General features: G+C 40.8%; 1 protein-coding gene and 1 long non-coding RNA gene across 4 annotated transcripts in view; one reads left to right on the top strand and one right to left on the bottom strand.

The window, feature by feature from the left end:
• The window catches only part of KIAA1217 (KIAA1217 ortholog), a 750245-nt gene that overhangs the window by 362908 nt on the left and 362533 nt on the right, over window positions 1–24804 (top strand). The gene's annotated exons all lie outside the window — the stretch shown is intronic.
• Window positions 808–22901, bottom strand: LOC125107593 (uncharacterized). The gene is made up of 3 exons (XR_007129606.1): window positions 22834–22901; window positions 4025–4141; window positions 808–941 (listed from the first exon to the last, which is right to left on the bottom strand). It is a non-coding gene; the product is annotated as an uncharacterized LOC125107593 (long non-coding RNA).

Below are 24804 nucleotides of genomic sequence, written 5' to 3'. Positions count from 1 at the left end.
GATTTTATTTGTAGGGCTCAGTAGGTTAAGCATCTGCCTTGGGCTCAGGTCATAAAAGCCCCACGTGGAGTCAGGGCTCATCGGGGAATCTGCCTCTCCCTCTCCTTCTGCCCCTCCCCCGTGCTTGTGGGCTCCCTTGCTAGCTCTCATTCACATGCTCGCTCTCTCAAATAAATAAATATTATTTTATTTATTTATTTTATGATTTCATAATATTTTATTTATTCAAGAGAGAGAAAGGGAACAGGGGGAGGAGTAGAGTGAGAGGGACAAGCAGACTCCACACGGAGCGCAGAGCCTGACATGGGGCTCGATCCCGAGACCCTGATATCATGACCTAAGCTGAAATCAAGAATTAGACACTTAACCTGTTGAACCACCCAGGCGCCCCCCATTCAAAAACTTTTTACATACCCATCTAGTACAGAATGGCTCTGGTCTAACTTCGATGAGAGCTGGGCTTGGGGACTGTCTTTCTTACTGGAGCTCATATAAGAGAATTATGGCACACAATTTGCCTTGTCAGTGTTGGCAGATCAATCCATCTGTGTCTTCGTATGAAGATGGACTCGTATATTTTTATTAACCGTAAGAAAAGTGAAGTATCAGGCCGGATGTTTGGAGCCCTCCTTTATCCATGTAAGATAACTATTAATTAGGTAGGATAGTCTGTGATTTTATTCTGTGCCCTCGGGAAGCACAAGCAGGAATTAAAAACCTGAAGATTTATTTTCCAGAGGAGTTTGTGTTCACTATTAATGATCGCTATGATTAGACGATAAAAACACACAAAATTAAGGTCTTTGGCATCCTTTTACTGGTGAAATAAAAGGATGTGATTATGTGGCTAGAGAAGATAGATACATAGGTTGAATATTTATGCAAAGTTCTCACCAATAGCTCTTTTTCCGTCTTTCTCTGGGGCTGATTCTTCTGTGGACCTAAAACACAAATTTCAAAATTTTTTTGGGTCTTAATTTTTCCACCTAAAGCAAATGGATTATGAAACTTTGTTGACAAGTGTTGTGAGAAATAATTCATTGATAAATGTAAATGTGGCCAAACGGCAAAATGGCACAGGTTTTAAGTGCCTATTATACCAGCAATGTTTCTGCATTGTAAATTTGAATTTTAAATTATATGGGGAAAAATACTCAGATTAGAACAATGCAAGTTTTAGTTTCCTCGGAGTATTTATGAAAAATGAGGTAATTTGAGGGCTAACCACCAAAATCTATTTCAGATTATTTTTTCAGATGTCACATATTTCGTTGATTTTTTTCTTTACGCATTCTTATTATTTAAATATTCAGATTTTTTTTGTAGCAACAAGGGCTATTGTATTAATATTTGCAATGACACATTAATGTGTGCCAAGAATGATTGTGTTATGTGGTTTTGTTTATACCAGTAGTTATTTTTGATGTTAGCTATTCGGTGCAAAATACCATTCGTACACGTTATGGGAACATAAACTTTATTGCTGTCTCATTACCCTGCCGAAGACAAATATGAGCAAAAGAATAGCATCCTATATTAATCTTCCAAAGATTGGTTATGGGTAACCCAAGTGATTGTATTATAGTTTAATTAATGGAATAAGAAGGGAATAAATAGCTTTCAGTGCTGCTTGATAAATGTAATTCTCTTCTGGCAAGATACGTACAGTGAAAAACGATAAAACAGTTCTGATGGAATGGCTTTTTGTCTAGTTCGGTAATGCAATTTTCTTTTCTCTGCTCATAAAAAAAAGATATCTTCATCCTTAGGCTATATTTTGTAGTGTCATTTTAGGTATTCATTTTTGGGGGGAAATACTTGCTTCTTCGGCCTTAAGGAATTAGATGCCATTGAACTAGAAAAAAAGTATCTAAAATAGCTTAAATTGTTTTTTGATTTGTGAAATGTAAAAAGTCGTCACTGTACATGAGTAAAGCAACATTAGTTTCAATGACTTTGCCCGACCTTTTTCTCCTCTGCACAAACACTTGTCCTTTGCTAATGGTACCGTGGAAATTTCCCTAGGCAAAGCAAAATCGGAGAGGTGCGTTCATGGAGGAAAAAAAAAAATTTCAGATGAGGCGGCTAGTATTTTTGATGGTTTATTTTGGGTAAATTGTGGACATTTTTCTGTAGCTTTAAGATGTTCTGACAACCAATACATCAGAAAGAAGCAAGATGTCACTGCAAATACAGAGGTACCGTGAAGGGTAGGACTCTGAAGGTAAAACAAGGTAAATGTCTTTCACTTTCTTCCACAACAGCATGGTTACCTCCAAGTCCTTCTAAACTCACATGCCCGTTGCCTGTTCATTCAACTGGCCAGAACAGACAGCCAGAAGATCAAGGTATTTGACTTCTCTGTGGACCAGAAGGCCTTACTTCATTCCATTGGCTGGAAGGGTATTATGGGTTGAATAACGTCCCCCCACCCCCAAAGTTACATCCACCTAGAGCCATAGAATGTGATCTTGTTTGGATGGAAGTAAGGTCTTTGCGGGTGTAATTAGGTTAAAAGGAGGTCACAGTGGATTAGTATTGGTCCTGAATCCAATGACTAGTGTCCTTGTAAGGAAAGGAGAAAACATGAAAACACACGAAGGAAAACGCCAGAAGACCAAGGGGGCAGAGACTGGAGTACGGATGCCAAGAAAAGCCAAGATTTGCTGGCAACCGACAGAAGCCAGGAGCGAATCACAGAACGGACACTCTTTCAGAGCCATTGGGAGAAACCACCCCTGCCACACTTTGGTCTGGAACTTCTGGCCCCCAGAACCATGAGAGAATAAATTCCTATTGTTTTAAGCTCCTGTGTTTGTGGTAGCTTGCTCTGGCGGCCACAGGTAACCAATACACCTGGTCAGATAGCTTGCTGACATTCCTCCTGTCACACGGACATCCAGGTGAGCTTGTCAACAGGCTGATGCTCCTAGGCCCACCAGTGGGAAATCCATGGTACATCTGTGAGAAAAAGGAGGCATCTTCACAATTTAAGGGGGTTACTAATGTGCCCAGGTCTCTACCAGCAGCTCAATAGCAGGTCAGGCTTGCCGCCTCATGAACAGCATGTCCAGAACACAGAATCTCAGATTCTGCCATCTCAACGCTACAGAGTATGATGACAAAACAGGAAAAAAGCTCTTCAAGAAGCCAGCTCGTTCCTCCGAGAGTATCCTTAATTAGGTATGAGTAGTGTCCAAGATAATGGCTTCCACTGTTTGAAACGGAAAGGGAATTTTGCCCACAGCACCATTCTAATCTGGAGGATCAGGGTTAAGCTGGGACTCCAAAAATGGCTCCCGAGCTACCCCCATGCGTGGGCCTGGACTGCCAGGGGCTACTCCCCTCCCCCCATGGTGATGAGGGAGCCACGGTCCTAGATGTTGACACCCGAACCGACCATGCCACCTGGAGCGACATCCAGGGAACTGGAAGCTGTCGCCACACCTACTGACTCTGGGAGCCCGTCACCCCAGGGAGGGAGGAGCCTGAGCCCAGAACTGTTGGCAGGACCGGGTAGGTCATCGGTGTGACCCAGGATAAAATGAAAATGCAGGCCCCTTGTTCAAAATCAGTAAGAATCAAGCCAGTGACCGCAGAGCAGCAGACCCAGTTCAGAGCCTTTGTAGGCATGGGGCCCTGTGTGACTGCTCCGGTCACAGCCCATGAGGCTGGCCCCAGCTGTGGTCCGCAGAGCCCTGCTGCCGACTTACTGCACCTGCAGATGGGCTGCCCCCTGTGCCATCGCTCTAACGCACTAACAGGACCAAGTTCAAGTCTGTGAGAGTGGGCAAGACCGGCAGAACCCTGGCTGCAAGGGCAACTGAGAAATGTCCTTTTCAGCAGCCCAGGCTTTCCTGTTGAAGGAAGCTCTTTAGAAGGAGCTAGAAAAGATACTGAGTCATGGACTGTAGCCACCCAGATGTTCAGGCTGCAAGAAGGAAAGGAAACTTTGTAAAGCTGTGTGCTCTTTTCTCATTTTGTGGTTCCAAGACCCACGGAGCTCAGTCTTAGCTCCTCATACCTGACCTACAGCAGACGGAGTAACAGGCACATGCGTCCCTTCTCTGTCTGCTGCACCTGCTGGGCCCTGGGGCTGTGGTGGTGACAAAGAAACATGAGGTCCCTGACCTAGAGTTTCCTTCAAGGGGGTGGAAATGAAAAATTAACACGCAAACAACTAAATGAGATGATTTCAGATGATTGTTTCCGGGGGCAGAGTTGTTAGATTCCAAAACGCATCTCAAAACCCTTCTCTTCCCTTGAATGCGAATGACAGCATTTTATCCCAGCCTACACCTACTTCTCGACAGATACCCTGATTTTCACTCTTAACTGCCTCCAATCCATTCTCAACAGCAGGGTTAGAGAAATGCTTTTGAAAACATAAATCAGATCACAGACATTCCCCGGGCTTAGATTTGCTTGCCCTTGGAAAAAATCCAGACCTCATTATTCCTTCCTAGACCACACACCAGCTGGTCTCTTCCTATCTCTAACCCTTCCCCCACTTACCCACTGTGCCACACCAGTGTCCCTTCTGCTTTCTGGAATGTGCCATGTTCCTTCCTACCTCTGTCTTTAAACTCACAGTTCTCAGAGTCCTCTACAACTCGCCCCTTCTCCCCTTCCAGCTTTGGCTAATGTGTCACCTTCTCAGAAAGTTCTCTGGCCCCCTTGCCTAGGACAGAATCCCTGCCCCACCCCCACAGTTCCTCTGCATCTCAGCATTTTGGTTATTGCTCCCCAAACACTTACGATCTGAAATTATCCAGTTCATATGTTTTGGGATTTTTCTTTTCTCTCCATGAGGCTCGAGACCTTGCCTGTCTTCTTGAGTCCTTAACCCCAGGCTCAGCAGAGTGCCTGGTGCGTACTAGCAGCTCAAGAAATACTTGTTGATGGGCTGACTTACTGACACATGATGGATGAAAAAATAGCTACATTTGCCAGGCCTACAGAGTTGGGTCATTCATTCATCATTTAGGCAGAAGGAATTAAACTTAAAACCTGAACGATTTTTTGGGATGGCTGTGAAGTTTGGGGAAATGAAAGCAGGGAGTTCAAAGTCACAGGCAGCAATCAAATCATGCAGGTCAGCTGTTCTGGAAAAAAATGCAGGCTGGCTTTGGGGTGAAAAGGCCAGGGCAAAACTATCCAGTAGGACAGATGATCTCATACTTGTTTACTGGTTGTTTTGAGGTTATCCCCTTCCTGTTCACACGGTGCGAGCTCTCCCAGCGAGATCCCTTACTCAGGGAACAGAGACCCTCTCTTTCTCCAGTGGCCCGTGGTGGCCCCCAGTAGCACCAGAGTGACTCCCTGCTTTTTACCTAAGCTCTCCAGAGGAGGAAGATATTAAGCACTGGGAAGGCATGGCTTTCAGGTTTGTTGTATTTTGGTTTTTTGGTGTTTGTTTGTTTCTGCTCGCCTTCCATGGGCTTTCTCCATAGCACCAGCAAGTAGGGCAGCCAACTCTCCAGATTCCTTGGGACTGAAGAGGGTGCAGAGGAGTCCAAATTGGGACATATTAGTCACCTTTGTACCAGGCCACCAGAAGGAAGGTAGTCCCACATCCTTCCTTTTTGCTCAAGGTCTTAGTACAGACCGCTTCTTCCAGTCATTTCATCCTCCGTATCCTGACGTGTAACCAATCTTCATTATTTTCCCTCCATTTATGGCTTTATTGTGCTGCTCCATTCTCTCTCTGGGCCCTGCTTCTCTGGCTTCCTTCCCTGATGATGTCTGCATTCTTTCCCTGACTCTGCCATCCTACAACATTCCAGTGTGGCCCTATCCATTCTGTTTCCTGGGAGCTTGGGGACCGCCTACACCCCATACCCCCAAGTAGCTCTCCTGTCACATCTGCTCTGGGAGTGTGGGGAGGACATTTGAGTGATTAGTATTTCCTTAAATATGATCCTGTGATACCCCTGACTACAGGACTCAGGAGAAAAAGCCTAAGGATCCCTAGTTAGCTAGTGGCCCTCAATTATACAGAAGAGGGCTCTGTAAGCTTTCTCTGGAAAGGATAAGATAGTAAACATTTTAGGCTTTGTAGAGCATACAGTCTCTTTCATAACTACTCAGCTCTGCAAGAAAGCAGTCACAGATGCTACAAATGGGTGAACACATGGGTGTGCCTCTCTTCCAATAAAACTTTATTTACAAATACTGACAGTGAGCCTTATTTTGGCCCGTGGGCCATAGTGTGTGGACCCCAGATAGGATAAATCTTTCCAGATGATATTAAAAGTTTTCTTATTAAGTCCCTTCAAAGCTTGCTTTGTCCCTACCACCCAGATAGGCCAGAGCTCCAGATACAACTTACACATCTGCATACCCATCTTTACTGGTTTTAATCATTTATTCTGTTACTCAGTTGGGCTTATGGAAACATTTGCTCCGCAAAATAAATGCTTGCATAAAGGCATTGGAATGGAAAGAAAGATCATGTGGAACATATTTTTAGAGGCTGTTTAACACCAGTTTGCAATATAAAAGATGGATACAGAGTTAGAGTGAATTATTAGGATAATTGAGGTAAACACATGGTTAATGCTTTGATAATGGGATGGCTAGATTAATAGGAGAGGAACTCCTCTGCTGGGCAGAAGTATCCTCCCTCCCTGTTGGTAATGAAGTAGAAAGTAGCCCAAATAGCGCTTTTAAAAGTAAGTTCTTGATATTAACTGCTCTGTTTCTTATATTTCAAATTAAAAAGCATCAAATCATGGAGTTGGTGGACCGACCTCTGTAGTGGTGGTTGGCTTCCATCAAAGACTGTTTTCATCCTAAGTGCAATTTTCTATCTCCACGTCTTCATAGCTTATTTTGAAATGTGCCATTTTTAGACATGTACTTAGAAGGAATAGAAAGAGAAGGGGAAAACATCAGTAACATTTTAAGTTGACTTTTGGGTGTGTTCTCACTCAGGGCACGTATCTGGACACTGCTTATCTTTGATAAGAAATCAGGAGGTGATGATTAGGAGATAGGGAGGAAGCAAGGGGGAAGAGAAACCTGTATTCTGGCAGAACGCCCTTCCCTACAGTTATCTGGTCCTGGAGGTCAGATGGGACTGCGGCACGAGCGAGGACGAACAGGGCACTGACATACTGTTGACCAGCTCCCTACAAGTCGTCTGTGCCGGTGGGGTTCCTGCAGAATTCCAGAGCTTTCTTTAGAGCAGCAGCGGCCCAACAGGGCTCAGCACTGAGCAGATACTGCTGAGTCTAGAGGACGGAGAGCCTTAACAAGTAAATTCCACACCCCCTCGAATTTGTGCCTCGGCAGGAAAGCCTCCATATGTTTTCCTTTACTACAAGGAAGTTCAGAGCATGAGTTCATTTCTCTTCAAACCTCCTCACTTTGCTGGAAAACAGAACTGGCTGGCTGATCAGAAATGCCACCAGGGGAAGACAAGGGGACTCATTCAGACAGAGGTAGGGGAGCAGTTCCCCTTCCGAACTAGATACTAGTTTTGGAGAGGTTTTCTTTTTCCTTGGCTGCCTTACCTTCTGGACTTTGGCAGGATTTTGTTTTGTTTTTAAGGACAGTCTTTGTGTTTCACCACTTCCTGGTAGAGCTTGAAAACTTGGCAAAATAAATATAAAAGGAAGATTTCTGCAAGATGTGTCCCACGGAGGATGGAGTATGCTCTGAGGACCAAAGGATTGTAGCTCAGATCAGTCTTGGCTCTTAAACAAAAAAGCCAAGTTTGCAATTCAAGATTACTTTAAAAAATATCACTGCAAGTAAGTACTTTGTCTTTGTTCTCTTCTCTTCCTTCTTACTCCCCTAAGAAGCATCTTTTGCATATTATAATCTCAATCAAGTTATCAGTTGGACTCCTTGAAACTTAAGTGAGACGATTTGCCAACTCATAAATTAATTGCAAGATGAGATAGGGAGTGTCCTGCGCTTACCACCACTTAGCAGATAATATTTACAGTAATGTTTATGTTTTCATTGCCAGGAATCATTTCGTTTCCTTAATGTTTCAGGTGACTATCTTTTGCTTCCATTCCTCCAGGAACATAAACTGTATTTTAGACTGGAAAATGAGCATGTAAGATTTTCTTCTGAAAAGAGCGTTGTTGCTACAGCAAGCCAATTGCAAATCAGCTTCTGCCGACTTCTCTGGATTGCTTAGGGAGATGCGCTGGCGAACCTGTAAATCCCAAGAGTAAAATTCCCTAAAACGGCAGCTTCCTGTGAACCCCTTTTGAAAATGCCATGAAATGGTGTTGCAGGTCTAGGGGACGGAAGATCTCAGTCTCTGGCAAAAGGGCCTTGAGGCATTAAGATGTTTCAGCTGCTCTTGCCTTTCCCTGGATGACGCTGTGAAATTGAAGGAAATTTCACAACGAAATGAGATTGCACATGTTGGTTCCCGCTCGGGTCCCTAGAGTTGTCAGGCTGATCTAGCTGGATGATGTCAGACAGTGCACAAGTAACCAGGGACATGGACTAGAAGCGGCCAGGGTTCTGTTCCCCTCCAGACTCCCAGTTTCCACCCCACATGTCTCAGGGCTCTCCTCCTCCTGTGCTCACTGTAAATCATGAGTTTACTACCGAATGGGGTCTTGGTACCTTTCTCAGCAATCGTTTAAGGGAGGAGCTGGATGCTTCCAAGTGTTCGTTAGCTGATAACTGGGCAATACTGAACAGAGGAATGATCTATGCCTCCTTTCCCAGTCCCCCACTTTCCCCCTAAAGCCATCATCCAGACGACAGCTTTCTGCAGACGGGGTGATCTGAAACAGTGCATTCTAAAGAAAGGTCATCACTGCAAGCCTCTACCATGAGTGGAGAGTTGCCTTCTTCCCTCTGACTTCCCTGAGTCTTTAGATCCTATCTGCCTTGTCCTCTAAGGAACATGATTCCTGTTCGCCCTGGCAAACATCAGTCCTGATTGCTAACCCAAGGACTCCCAGAACCAGCCCTGTTACTGTTTAGCCTGTTAGTTAAAGATCATTATCTGCTAGCCCATCTGTTACTTTCATTTAGGAGAGTATATGATTTCAGGGCCATAGATGTCCTTTAAATTCTCCCCTACATGTCGTATAGGAGTTAGATGTAGTCCAAGCCTGCAGTCCTGTTGTGAACAACGGGAATCAGTGTCCCACTTTTGAAAGCATTAGCGGTAATGGCGCAATCTTGGATGGCCCGAGCAGGAGGGGGTAATCCCAGAACAGTGGAAAATCAAGCCAGATGAGAGTCTGGTTCTTGCCATCCCGGATGGCCGTTGCTTTTAGAGGAATGGCTTGCTCCCTGATTTAGCTGTGCGTAAGGATTTGTGGTGCTTTCTATTGGCCATCGTGTTGCTGCCCCAGTGGCCCCCTTACGGTTGCAGACTACTCATCAGGTAGGGCAATTTGGGGGCTCAACTCTTAGAAGGGATGGCCATGAAGAATATGAATTTCACTTCTTGTCATCAGTTAAGAAAATGATCGGTAGATTTCGCCTTTGTTAATTGTCCTGTTATCTACCTGCTAAGTGAGAGCGAACCTCCATGACTTCATTTCTCCCCAGTGGCAATTATATTGCTGAATTTCAGAGGATCAGGTCATCTCTGCAACCTTGAACAACCTCCTTTGTCAAGAGAATGGTTGCTTTGAGCAGGTCTTTCATAAGCCCATGTCCTGGAAAAATCCGAGGTCCCATAATCCTCTGGTGCTAACAAGCGTTGGTGGTGGTGATGATGAAGATGTCGGCATTTAGCAAATACTGACTGCCATCTTCCGCCAGGTATCACACTCAGTATTCTGTAAACACTTACGACATTAAATCTTCCTTACCTAGCCTGTAAGGCAGGTCATGTAGGCAGCCTCCTTCATGCATTTTAATTGATGAGGAAGAAAAAAGATCCAAGGATGCACCTGTCAACCGCATCCTGTGTTCTTTTTGTTGTCGATGTTTCTTTCATTCAAGTGTCTAACAAAGGTCGTGGCTTGTCCAGGCTCCTCTCTATAGTACTTATTCCATGGGCAGCATTTGTTGCAGAAAATAGGCAGCCTAGAATGGGTAGTAGCCTGGCCTGAGGTGTGAGAAGAAATTAGGACTTGTGCAGTGAGTTTTTGTACCTCTGTTGGAAATGGATTTCATTTTCCTCTGCTCTGCATTAACCTCTTTGTAAAGTGTGACTTCACCCCCACGTCATGCTTCTCTGTGCTTTACTTTTGCAGGGTTATGGAGATAATTAAACCTTGTTGGCTAAAAGCATTGAAATCCTGGGGAGAAAACAGCACATTAGTGAGCAAATGGGTCTTAGTTGTTTGTGTTGGGCCGGGTTCTCATTGGAAGCAAATAAGACAAACAGAAGACAGAATAGTTAATTCAAGTTACTGGAAGGTGGGGGGCATGAAAGGAGTTCAGGCTTTTTTTATAGTATAAAACATATATTTTAAGTGAAATTTACCATAACTTCTCCTATTGTGAAATTTTTATTAACATATGACAAATTGGGAGAAGCTGGTTTGTAGATGATCACTGACGACATGGCATAGGAAATAATGAGAAAATGAATAAAGAACCAATACATTTATAAATTTGCAAATGGCAGACATTGAGGATTTAATAATATTTTCTCTGTTTTTCTGTCGTTCCTAATCTAGCTCAAGAGAACATTTTGAGCTAATTTGCCACTTTTATTACATCTTTGAGTCAATGATGGTTTACTGAATATCTCTTAGGGCAGCACTTTCTAGAATGGTCCGTGAGTGAGTATAGACTTTGGAGATGGTTTCCAAAAAAAAGAGAAAAATTAAATCCAGGTATAATATCCAACCACTTTAGGTGCAGAGAAATTTGAAACTAGACTAGATCTTGGATCATCTTATCCAACACCTTTCCGTTATGTATGCAGAAGCTGAAGCCAGTGTGGGGAAAGGATTTCCACATCCCTAACTAGCTGCAGAAGTCAGATGAGAATTCTAGCCCCTGGCCTCCAAATTCAGGGTCTCTTATGTTTACTTTTTAGTTCCATACTTTTAAAATAATTTTTTCAATGGTAAAAAATAATAAAGATATACGTCCCATGATCAGTTATACTGCTCTTTCGCCTTTTAAATACGTTAATATAAAGTATCTCAAATAGGAACACCTGGGTGGCTCAGTTGGTTAAGCGTCTGCCTTCTGCTCAGGTCATGATTCTGGCATCCTGGGATCCATCCCCACTTAGGGCTCCCTGCTCAGCGGGGAGTTTGCTTCTCCCTCTCCCTCTGCCCCTCTCCTCAGAGGGAGAGGAAGCAGCAGATTCCCCACTGAGCAGGGGGTCCCACACAGGGCTCTGCCCCAGGGCCCTGAGATCATGACCTGAGCTGAAGGCAGACACTTAACCAACTTAAGCCACCCAGGCACCCCCATGACTTTTTTTTAATTCAACATTGTTTTGGAGATGTATGCATATTGATACGTAAGTGTCTAATCCATTTATTATAACTGCAGGATAATACCACATTGAATAAATAACCCAAGGTTGGTTTATCCAAAGGAAATTTGGGTTGACCTTGCAGTTTTGCTGTTATAGTACTGCAGTGATCCTTGTACATATCTTACATTTGTGCTAGAATTTCTTGAAGGGAGTTACCTTCAAAGGGAGTGGAATTGTTGAGTCGTTTGGGTGCACATCTGTACTAGGTATCGCTGAATTGCCCCCCAGAAGGGACTGGTTTGTTCAGCCATCAAACGTGTTGAGCAGTAGTTCTAAACTCTGGCTGACAAAGGAATCAGGGAGCTTTTTCAAATTACTAATGCCTAAGTCCCTGCCTAGACCAATTAAATCAGAAACTTTGGGGATGGGACCCAAGAATGCTATTTGTTTGAAAGTTCCCCGGATGAATTGTAATGCACAATAAGGGTTAAGAACCATTGATTTCGCATTTCTGTTTCCCTACATCTTTCCCAATGGTTGGTATTATCAGACATTCTGTTTTACTCCTATCTTGGAAATAAGGAGTTCCTAATTATGGGTAAAGCTGAGTATACATATTCTGGACAGTAATTGGGAGAGGGGCTATATGATTTGCAAATATCTATCCCCAGGCAATAACTTACCTTTTCCGTTACCCATAGTATAATTTATTACATAGAAATTAAAAATTTTTAATATTAGTTAAATCTGTCAGTATTTTCCTATATGATTTGTACGTTGGGGAATCTTAAGAAATCTTTTCTCACATGACTTAATAAAATGATTTTTTGGTTCTTTTCTTCAAAAAGCTTTGCAATAATACTTTTTCCCTGTGAGATCGTTAAACAACCTAGGATTTATATTTCTGTATGGTGTCATGTACTGATCAAATTTTTTTTGTATGAATAAGCAGTTATCCCAGTATAATTTATTGATTAGTCCATTTTTTCTCTGTCACATTTAATGCTATTGAGCCTCCATATGTCTGTTTTCCAAACTCTCCTTATACTAATACCACAGTTTTAATAGCCTTGTAATAAGTGAACCCTTTTTTACTATTTTTGTTCAAGTGTGTCTTGCCTATTCTTAGATATTTTGCTATACCATATGAATCTAAGAATCACCATTTCAAGGTTTCATGAAAAACAGTGTTGGGATTTGGGTTATAATTCCATTGAATTTATAGATTATTGGGGGGTGAAAAAAATAAAAATAAATAAATAAAAACTAGATTATTTGGGGATGATTTCGCTATCTAAGTATTAAGTCTCCCCATTCATGGAGATGATCTACTTCTCCATTATTTAAAGCTTACTTTCGGGGTGCCTGGATGGCTCAGTCAGTGAAACATCTAACTCTTGATTTCAGCTCAGGTCATGATCTCAGGATCTTGAGATCAAGCCCTGCATCAAACTCCACACACTGGGCCTGGAGCCTGCTTAAGATTCTTTCTCCCTCTCCCACACTGTCCCTCTTTCCTTTCATGTCTTTAGTATACTTTATAATTTTCCCTACAAAACTTTCCCACATTTTTGTTTGATTTATTGCTAGGTACCTTATACATACTGCTGAAGTGTTTGTTTTTACTGTAAATTTTATTTTTTCTTCAATACTCTAATTATTGGCTGATAGTTTGTAGAAATAGAATAGATTCTTGTTTAACTCATTTCCAATCATCATGAACTCCTTATTAGTTTTAAGTTTGTAGATTATTTGGATCTTCTAAGTAAGCAGTCATTATATATGCAAATAATGATAATTATGTTCATTATTTTGTAATATTTATGCATTTAATTTTATTTCTTTTAGTATATATTGAATTTATTTATATTTATGTATTTATTTCTCCCCCCCCACGGCTTGCTGTTATACTTAGCACCTCTTGTATGGTGTTAAATAGAAGCTGTGACAAGAAGCATCCTACCTTGTTTGAATTTTATATGAAGTGCCTTTGACTTGCTGACCTCAAGTGTTGTATTTTCTTGGGTTTTCAGTGAATAGTATCTTTTATCAGGTTAAGGAAGTTTCTTTCTATTTCTGATGTGCTCTTAAGTTTTACCAAGGACGTGTTTTGCATTTTATTAAATACTCCCTGCATCTCTGAGAGGTACTTATGGATTTTCCCTTTTAATGTGTTAATTGATGAATTAATAAATTTTCTAAAATTAAATGATCCTTCTAATCTGGGAGAACCCCTACTTGATCACAATTTTAAATGTTCATTCGAAATTTTGTTTACTAACGTTCTACTTAAATTTTTTATATTCATGAGTGAGATTGACCTGTAATTTTTCTTACTTATTTTTTATCAAGTTTATCTTACCTCATAAAATGAGTTTTAAGAAATATTATCAGTTTAGGCATGCCTGGGTGGCATAGTCACTTAAGCCTCCAACTCTTGGTTTCTGCTCAGGTCATGATTTCATGGGTCATGGAATCGAGCCCCACGTCAGACTCTGCACTCAGTGGGAAGTTGGCTTGAAGATTCCCTCCCTCTACCCTTCCTCCACTCTCTTTCGGTCACTCTGTCTCTCTAAAATAAATAAATCTTTATAAAAAAGGATTATCACTTTAGTCTCTTCTATGGAAAAGTTGATACCAGATTAGAACTACTTTTACTTTGAAAGTTGATAAAAACTTGTCTGAAAGAATCCTGCGTGTGTGTGTGTGTGTGTGTGTGTGAACAGACTTTTCGCTAGTGATGCAGTTTCACTCATGCCTTTGGTCAAGTCAGGTTTTCTGTTCCTTCCTGAGTAAATGTAAGTTGCATTTACAGTGAATTGACCATTTTGGCTAGATTTTCAAGTGCACTGACATAAAAAATGGTCCTGGATAATTCTCTGCTAAAAAAAATCTCTACCTGGCTGTAGTTATATCTCAGAAATTTTTCTTTGTACTAATATAGTCATTTCCCTTTCTCTCTTTGTAAATTAATCTTGCACGAATTTGTCTCTTTATTGGTTGGTTTTTTTCAAGAAACAATTTTTGGTTTTCTAGGATTTTGTAATTCTGTCAGTAAGTGGCAAATATCCTTGACAGTCAATCAATAATTTAGGTGGGTATGTTATTCTAGATTGGCATTTATTTTCATTCATTCCTTTAAAAATAGTCCATTGATTTCTGTTACTTATCTTCACTTTTGAGAAGTCTATTGTTGTCTAATTGTTATTCCCCGATAGATAATTTGTCTTTTCTCGCTGGTTGCTTTCATCACAATGTATCTCATCAGGGATTTGTCTTTTATTTATCTGGATTTTGTCTGAACCCATAGGAATGAGATATTTTAGCAGTTCTGGGACATATACAGCCATATATCTTTGGGAATTGATGCTTCCGTAATTCTGTTCACTGAAATTTATATTAGACAGATTGAGTTTTTTTATTATATTATGTTGTCTCTTAACTTTATATTTATCCCTTTATCTCACAGTCCTCCATTCTGAGTTTCCTTAAAACTGTCTTTCAGATCATTGTTTATGTCTTAACCTGTGTCTAAACAGCTACTTCTCCTATGCATTGAGTTTTTTCATTCAGTTGCTATAGTTTTTGTTTCTAGATGATCTATGATTCTAATCATTTTGTTACTGTCTTTTCCTTTTCATACAGCTTGAATTCCCTTTCATATTAGTAATTTAAAACAGTTTAGGGATGCCTGGCTGACTCAATTGGTAGAACATGCAACTGTTGATCTCAGGGTTAGGGGTCAAACCCTACACTGGGTGTAGAGACTACTTAAAAATAAAATCATTTAAAAGTTTAAAAATCTGTTATTTTGTTCATTCATTCAAATTTCTTGGGATTCAGAGTCTTTTATTTATTATGTCTATGATGGGAGTCCACTAATGGATGGTTTCTTCGTGTGATTTGTAATTTAGGATCATCCGCAGGGAACACTATAAAAATATGTAACCAGAATGGATATAGCTAACCCTTCAGAGGCATTTTGCATTTATGTTTGCTTAGTGTCCTACAGTGTGTCCTTAGGCTAATTTCTTGATTCAGGTTTTCCTGGACCATACACATAGTCCTCATTAGAATTCTAAATAGATGCTATCTTTCCCCTTCACTTGGCATCTTGATAGAGACAGACAGTCATCATTACTGTGTCCATTTGCTTCTACATAGGAAGTTAAACCTAAGCTTCTAGGTTACTAAGACTTGCAAGCCCCGTTAATGCAAATCAGAGTCTATCTGTGTCCTTACCACATTGCTTTCTAGATCTCTCTCTTTCTCTTTCACTGTTGCTTTCTCTCTCTCTCTCTCTCTTTCTCTTTTCTGCAAATTCAGTAATGCATTTGAAAGAATGATGTCTTTTTATCTGTTACTTCTAAGCATTTGTAGTGACAAAATGGTCAGACTTTCTTGAGAAAAGTTTTAGAACAAGAAGTCTTACTTTGGTCTTCTGACATTAAAAAAAAAAGTCTGAGAGGGGCATTTGACTGGCATGTTCAGTGGGGTATGCAATTCTTGATCTTGGGGTCGTGGGTTCAAGCTCCACATTGAGTGTAGAGATTACTTCAAAATAAAATGTTTTTTAGGGGCGCCTGGGTGGCTCAGTGGGTTAAGCCTCTGCCTTCAGCTCGGGTCATGATCTCGGGGTCCTGGGATCGAGTCCCACATCGGGCTCTCTGCTCAGCAGGGAGCCTGCTTCTCCTCATCTCTGTCTGTCTTTCTGCCTACTGTGATCTCTGTCTGTCAAATAAATAAATAAAATCTTTAAAAAATAAAATAAAATAAAAAATAAAATGTTTTTTAAAAAGAGTAAGGATTTCACAACTGCTATTCTTCATGCAAAGTGTTCTTGCTGGCTTCTGTAGGAATGCAGACAGACTGTCCAAATATCAGCTCAAAAATTATTACAGTAATGTAACCCTGAACGTTTTATGACTACTGAGGAGTTGCATTCCTTTGAACTTCTACCATAAACTCAGCCACAGCTTGGTGTGTTGAGAACAACAGGCTCGTGGTGAGGAGGGCCTGTATCCTACTTTGAGAAAAATTTTCAGGGAGTGTTCTATAGGGGGACAAATATTTTCTGAAGTAGTACGAATGTCTTTTGCTTTTCCTTATTGAGACACTGGAAGGTCATATTTTCTGAAAGGTTCTGATAAAAAGCCTGAAGTCCTTTCTAGCTCTAGAATTCCGTGATTTTCCTACTACCTTGAGACATTTTCCCAACAAATCATGTAGCCCGTTTACAGCTTTGTAACCAAATCTTAGGTATCAAAGGTGTGCGGTCTTCTCAAGACACTCTCTGGTTCTCCCTGCTACTCAGCACTGCACCATATGATGTGGATCATATTCAAAATTTTTTGTTGTTAATATTTCTTGATCTTATTTGTCCACATATAATTTTTATGACATGTCAAAGACTACACTCCCAAGGAAATAATGAGTTGATTAAAGAGAATGTTGGTTATTGAATGTTATCTAAACATGACATATTTTGAAATATACACTGTTGTAAGTTTTTATTACTTCCACTAGACATGCTATAATTTTGAGATATTTTGTCCCAAAATTCTCTTTGGAAGCAACAAGTTAGTAATAAGACACAGTTGGAATTAAAACAAAGGCTTCATTTAAAAAAATACAGCAAATATTATTTCAATACTCGATACCCAGAGTTATTTCTAAAGCCTCATCATATTATTTTAGATTAAATATCTAAAACAGATTACTACAAAAATAAATCTATCTCTTTTGCTGAATTTTATTCTGTGTTTGGATTGAGGTGGAGTCCATTGTTAGCTGCACGATCAGAGCACAGACGCTGAGTCTTTTTATTTTCTTAATTAAGAATTACCATTCCAAACCCTTGTCAGTGGTTTACAATGGCAGTAATCCCTACCAAAATAGTTGTTATTCTAGATCCCAAGTGGTTGACCAGAACATTAACCTCACCTTGACCCCTCATAGTCACAGGAGAGAGAAACGAGGGCCAGTAATCATGTCTAGAAAACTATAGAGCTTGGGGTGCTTTCTGGATTATATAACTTGCCTTTAAAAATAATTAGAATGTGTTTGTCATTTAAAATGACTGGAATCAGCAGGACTAATGAAAATGTTTAAAGCCTTATCAGTCGGAACATGAAGGGCTGGCTCCAGAAAGTGCTGACCTTGAAATTTTTGCATTGCTTTTGTTGATCCTGTCTGCTGATGCACGCGGTCTGCTGATGTGTGGTTTGGCCAGCCATAGAGACTTACTCATCCATGATATATGTGGAAGGGGCTTCCGGGCCTCTACATGTGCTGTGCCACATTCCTCCTGTTTTCCAACAAAGCTTTTAATTGGCGGCTGTGACTAACGAGCATGAAGTCCCAGGAGAAATGGAGCCCCGTCTTCCACCACCCATTAAGATGAGCTCAAGCCCCGGGCTTATCAAACTTGAACCAGGAGAAGCTAGGGCCAAAGGCTTGAGATAAAACAGTCACTGAGAGTTTCATAAACTGCATTAATAATCCTTGGCCAAATTAAACTGCACATTTAGTGTTACTACCCAAGCTATGGGAGCCAAGGTCCTTCCTGGCCCCGGTCATTAAAGACGACGTCGCTCTTTTCAGGAGAATCAGGATTAACCCCGCTTTGCCTAAGGTTTCTCTGAGGCTGTTTCTCCAAGTAATCTCCTGTCTTTGTGCAGAGAAGCCATCTCATTCTTCCCGAGATCATGTGGGATGAAGTCAGTGCTGGAGGTGGGCCATAGTGAGTGAGCTGGTGAGAAATGTACAGAAAATCTTGATGCAGATGGTTCTGCCTTAGGATTTCTGTTTTTCTTTTTTTTTTTTTTTTAATTTAAAATTTCAATTATGTGCCTTGCCTGCAGTGTAATGGAGGAATAAGCAGATTAGAGGAGAGGCAGGACAAAGAACTCATACCCGTTACCTATTATTTCCTCTATTTGGCTGGGAATATCAAATAAATTAGGTCATTAAAAATCAGTAAGTTGCTGGGACCAGGGAGGGGCTTGGGTTCCTTTCTTAAGATCTTAGCCCTGATGTTTGAAAGGACGCTTGAAGGTCTCATGTGGCCTTTGGTTATATTATAGACTTCATACTTCTAAGTGGCCTAAGTGACTCTGAAGACATAGTCAATAAAGACACTTTAAAGTCCTTGAAATATACAAAAATTCTTAATATTAAAACTGTTATATTCTTGCCACTTTTATTGTTGATTTTTATTTTAAACAGCTGTCTCTCTACCATATGACTCTACTATTTCTTGTGTATATATATCCGTATTCTATCATTTCTACATATCCATCTCATTTACTTTATAACTCTGTTTACACATTCCTGGAAAATTGGCTTGAATGCCCTTTCATCCTGTACACATTGGCCATTCAGTCCTTAGTTTTTCACAGAGCTCTTCTTTCTTTCCCCTTTTGTGGCATTCAGTTGGCTCACCATTGCTCTTAATCAGGTCCAGATTCATGATCACAGACCTCATGAGTCTGCCCATATACCCCGTCTCACATTACCTTTGACTCCCCGGCCTCCTCCTATCACACGAAAAATGAGTCTCATCACATTGCTTCCACGTTCAGTATGTAAGTTACAACCTAGCCTTACAATGAAAACTTCCTCAATTGAAACTGTTGGTTATTTGAAGTGTTACTGGCTTCAAAGACATGATATAACTTGAGCAGTTATTTCCTGCATAAAAACATGGGTAATTGGAAAGCAGTTGGAAGGCTATGTTTCATTATCTTGCTGGATACCAGATTATAGGCTCTTTTAAGTCAATTACCAGGTTTCAGGTCCTGTAGCATCATGTGGGAATCCATGAACCCTTAATTTACACAATCAGTACCACAGCAATTAATGATGATGGTGGTCTCCAGCTCTCTCTGTAAAAATGAACTTCTAGCAAATAGATACCGAGAACATAGACTTGGCAGAATACCAGGGAGTCCCTGCATTACACTTAAAAAAATAAAAAATTATACATAATTAGGTATCCAAGAACCATCCAAAGCAGATAAATCACCCAGCTGCTCATAAAATTCAGAACAATATCTGTTGAAAGTGCTTTTTATGCACCTAGTGACTGGCATATAGTAGGTTCTCAATAAATATTAGATGTACTGTCATTGGACTGTATTTTCAACATCATGTGATTAATCACCTTCATTAACTTCTCCAGCCATTTTTCTATAAAATCTCTAGCTATTTCAAGGTTACTTTAAAGAATCCTAAAGGCTATTATGAATTCAGTGCAGCAACTGGCGGTCACGAACTTTAACAAAAGTTGAAGTTTTCAACACTGATAAGATAGTGACAATAGTTCTTCCTCATAGAGAAGTGAGAAATGAGAAATTACTACATGAATGATTTAGTTAAAACATAAAGAATTATTGCACTTCAATGTTACTGAATATTGAAACAGATAATAGTGGAAGATATGTCATCACCTTTCTTATATTTTATTAAAAATAGGAGTACAAGCTGTGGTCCAAGGTGAGTTTGGAGACTGATTTAAGCTCTATAGACTTAAGATTTTATACTTATCAATAATAGTTACCTTGTTCTTTGATTACACGGTGTTTCTTTTGAGTTATTTTTAATTTTAGAACATTGAGGCAAAGATGTTCAAACTCAACCTTGGAGCTTAATACATCCTATCTTCTGCCAGAGACATTTTACTGATCCTGTGTTATTTAAAGGCCAAGTAGAACTGTTATGGTGAAAATCTGAAAAGAATGTCAGAACTAACGCAGTATGGAGATCACATTTTCACAGAAATAATGATTCCAAGTCTTGTAATTTAATTTTCATGGTTGAATGAACTTGTCTTTCTCCTACTCCAGAAATACAGCTTACCACATCCTGAACTGCAGCCCCCAGAAAGGAGACCAAGTCCCTAGGTTGGAATTCCATAATTATGCCCACTCCACACCTTCATACCCAGTAACAATTTTTTTAATTAAAAATGAATTCTAAGCCTATAAGCCCGTTCTTCCTGAGAAAAATCATGGGAGAGAGAAAGATGTGCTCTATATTTCTTTTAAGTAAAAATAAAGTCACTTAACCTAGAAAGCAGTGAGACTTCTTTTTTTTTTTTAATTTTATTTTTTATAAACATATAATATATTTTTATCCCCAGGGGTACAGGTCTGTGAATCGCCAGGTTTACACACTTCACAGCACTCACCATAGCACATACCCTCCCCAATGTCCATAATCCCACCCCCCCTCCCAACCTCCCTCCCCCCATCAAGCCTCAGTTTGTTTTGTGAGATTAAGAGTCACTTATGGTTTGTCTCCCTCCCAATCCCATCTTGTTTCATTTACTCTTCTCCTACCCCCTAACCCCCCATGTTGCATCTCCTCTCCCTCATATCAGGGAGATCATATGATAGTTGTCTTTCTCCGATTGACTTATTTCGCTAAGCATGATACCCTCTAGTTCCATCCACGTCGTCGCAAATGGCAAGATTTCATTTCTTTTGATGGCTGCATAGTATTCCATTGTGTATATATACCACATCTTCTTTATCCATTCGTCTGTTGATGGACATCTAGGTTCTTTCCATAGTTTGGCTATTGTAGACATTGCTGCTATAAACATTCGGGTGCACGTGCCCCTTCGGATCACTACGTTTGTATCTTTAGGGTAAATACCCAGCAGTGCAATTGCTGGGTCATAGGGTAGTTCTATTTTCAACATTTTGAGGAACCTCCATGCTGTTTTCCAGAGTGGTTGCACCAGCTTGCATTCCCACCAACAGTGTAGGAGGGTTCCCCTTTCTCCGCATCCTCGCCAGCATCTGTCATTTCCTGACTGACTTGTTCATTTTAGCCATTCTGACTGGTGTGAGGTGATATCTCATTGTGGTTTTGATTTGTATTTCCCTGATGCCGAGTGATGTGGAGCACTTTTTCATGTGTCTGTTGGCCATCTGGATGTCTTCTTTGCAGAAATGTCTGTTCATGTCCTCTGCCCATTTCTTGATTGGATTATTTGTTCTTTGGGTGTTGAGTTTGCTAAGTTCTTTATAGATTTTGGACACTAGCCCCTTATCTGATATGTCATTTGCAAATATCTTCTCCCATTCTCTCAGTTGTCTTTTGGTTTTATTAACTGTTTCCTTTGCTGTGCAAAAGCTTTTGATCTTGATAAAATCCCAATAGTTCATTTTTGCCCTTGCTTCCCTTGCCTTTGGTGAAGTTCCTAGGAAGATGTTGCTGCGGCTGAGGTCGAAGAGGTTGCTGCCTGTGTTCTCCTCGAGGATTTTGATGGATTCCTTTCTCACATTGAGATCCTTCATCCATTTTGAGTCTATTTTCGTGTGTGGTGTAAGGAAATGATCCAATTTCATTTTTCTGCATGTGGCTGTCCAATTTTCCCGACACCATTTATTGAAGAGGCTGTCTTTTTTCCATTGGACATTCTTTCCTGCTTTGTCGAAGATGAGTTGACCATAGAGTTGAGGGTCTATTTCTGGGCTCTCTATTCTGTTCCATTGATCTATGTGTCTGTTTTTGTGCCAGTACCATGCTGTCTTGATGATGACAGCTTTGTAATAGAGCTTGAAGTCCGGAATTGTGATGCCACCAACTTTGGCTTTCTTTTTCAATATTCCTTTGGCTATTCGAGGTCTTTTCTGGTTCCATATAAATTTTAGGATTATTTGTTCCATTTCTTTGAAAAAAATGGATGGTACTTTGATAGGAATTGCATTAAATGTGTAGATTGCTTTAGGTAGCATAGACATTTTCACAATATTTATTCTTCCAATCCAGGAGCATGGAACATTTTTCCATTTCTTTGTGTCTTCCTCAATTTCTTTCTTGAGTACTTTATAGTTTTCTGTGTATAGATGATATGATACTATATGTGGAAAACCCAAAAGACTCCACTCCAAAACTGCTAGAACTTGTACAGGAATTCAGTAAAGTGTCAGGATATAAAATCAATGCACAGAAATCAGTTGCATTTCTCTACACCAACAACAAGACAGAAGAAAGAGAAATTAAGGAGTCAATCCCTTTTATAATTGCACCCAAAACTATAAGATACCTAGGAATAAACCTAACCAAAGAGCAGTGAGACTTCTATGTCAGGTGAACTGTCGCAGAGAGGAAGAGACTGTGTTACCTGGAACCGAAAGAAAATACATTTCTGGCACTTTCTCAGGGGAGTTGACAACATTCTTCCTAGGAGAATTTCCCTAGCTTGATTTTATGAGTAGATTATTAGAATCTAGCCCTCTGTGTTCATGGGCATAGTTCTGTGATAAACAGTTTCCACATTTCAGTGCCTCCCTCACAGAGGAAGTGAGAAATGAGAGACGACTACATGAATGAGTTAGTTAAAACATAAAGAATTATTGCAGTTGGTGTTACTGAATAGTGTGTGTATTACTCACACCATTATAGTGCCTTATCACTTTATTATAAAAGTGTATATTACTCACAACATAGTCCAGTGGTGTGATGATGAAGATGGTGTAAGGGCTCTGTTCTGAGCGGAGCCATCCCATCAGGAACCCAGTCTACTTATAGTGTGCAGGTTTGCTAGCTTCTAGAACCCTTCTAGAACCCTCTAGAACCTTCTAGAACCCTTCTAGAACCTTCTGCATTCAGCTGACCCAGTAGAGAAAAATCTCAAGGGACTTCCCAGAAGGTCTTCAGTAGCCAGATCTGAAAGTGGTGTATGTCACTACTGCCTCGGCCCATTGGCCAGCACTCAACCCTCTGCCCCTACTAACCGCAAGGGGGACCAAGAAATGAGGTGTAGGTGGATGCCAAGAGGAGGTAGAGTAGGATTTGAGGACCACAGAGCAGCCTCTATCACATCTTCAGTAGTTGTGAACTGGGGTTAATTGACAGGGTATGTGAAAATAGCCCCAGGGTTGATCCTGGGTGCTAGCAGCTGTAGGAAAGTATAGGACCAGCATGTCCATTCCAGAAAGCTTAGAGCTTTATGCTGCCTATTACAGACGGTGTTCAGTTTTAGCTGCTATGAGAGAAATAAGATAAGTAGGAGATTGTCTCTGCCCTCAGGCTTATCCAGTCTCCTCAAGGAGTAGGCGATCTGTATGACTAGCTATGTTCTAGCTTGTATAAAAGGACATTAAACCAGAAGTTTCTACTGAGGACCCTATTTCTAATAGACAGGAAACTCGAAAATGGGGTAGCAGATCAAGGTGTGGGTTTTCAAAGGAAAAATCAAGAAAGGGTTCTATGATCTAAACTTTGACAGCTACAAAGAGGGGATAGGGAAGGTCCCCAAGAGTGAAAGTTGAAAGAAAATTTCATGAGGAGGGTTTCTATTTTAAAAAATTAAATTTAAAAAAATGTTTTAATCGTGCTGTGTTTTCTACCTATATCCGTAAGGATGAGGGCTGTGGGACTATCTGCTGCCTCATCTAAATTTCAGTATGACTGACTTCAGCAGGACCATTTGGAGAACTTGACACCTATCGCCTGAGGTTGGGAGAAGGGGATACAGTAGACTGATGTCTGTCTGTAGTCCAAGAACCTTGGAGGAGGATGCTGCTTACCTATTCTGATGGCAGGAGCAAAGGAAAGTTGTTGTTCACTTGAAATCATCCTGCCTCTCGAATTTGTTCAGCCAAAGGATGCACTGGGGACTTCTTAGATTCTGTCCAATATGGCCACTCAGATGGGCCCTCAGCAGAGAGAAGCTGGAAATGGACCACTAGATGCCCATGGGCTGGGGAGGATGTCACCAGCTGAGCTAGAGCCATCCTGCCCACGTCAGAAAGAAGAACAGAGTGGAGAACCTCGGAAGAGCCCATAAAAGTGGTCTTAGAAAGGGTTAGTTTTAAATAATAGCTTTAGGTTTGCCTGTGTGACTCAGTTAAGTGTCTGACTTCAGCTCAGGTCATGATCTCAGGGTCCTGAGGCTGCGCCGAGTTGGGCTCCCCACTCAACAGAGAGTCTACTCGTCGCTCTCCCTCTGCCCTTCCCCCTGCTCATGCTCTCTAGCTCTCTCCCGAATTAATAAATAAAATCTTTTTAAAAATATTAGCTTTAAATATTAAATATTTAAATATAAGCTCCCTTCTGATTCTGTGAGTCAAAAAGATCTTTCCTGTTCCTCTGATCTCTCTTCCTTACTTCAACTATGAGGTTGGAGGTGGGTCCGGAAGAGCAGGAAGTGAGGGGAGAAGGATGGGAATGAGAAAGATCGAGGACAGTGAGGACACCGAGGACACTGTTTCTGTTGAGGCCAACGTGGGCTGGGAGGTGGCGAAGAAGGGTTTGCTTTGAGTGACAGTTCCAGCGCAGATGAATAGTGGGCTGGACATTCTCATTTCTGAATCGAGACCATGTTTTGGAATCTGAAGAGAACATAGAATGTTTTCTTAACTAGGATTGATCAAAAAAGTCATAGTTCTGCTGGAGTTTTCAGAGTTTTT

The sequence above is a fragment of the Lutra lutra genome, chromosome 8 (genome assembly GCF_902655055.1).
Source record: "Lutra lutra chromosome 8, mLutLut1.2, whole genome shotgun sequence".
NCBI classification, from domain to species: domain Eukaryota; kingdom Metazoa; phylum Chordata; class Mammalia; order Carnivora; family Mustelidae; genus Lutra; species Lutra lutra.
This window is presented reverse-complemented; position numbering and strand designations above follow the sequence as displayed.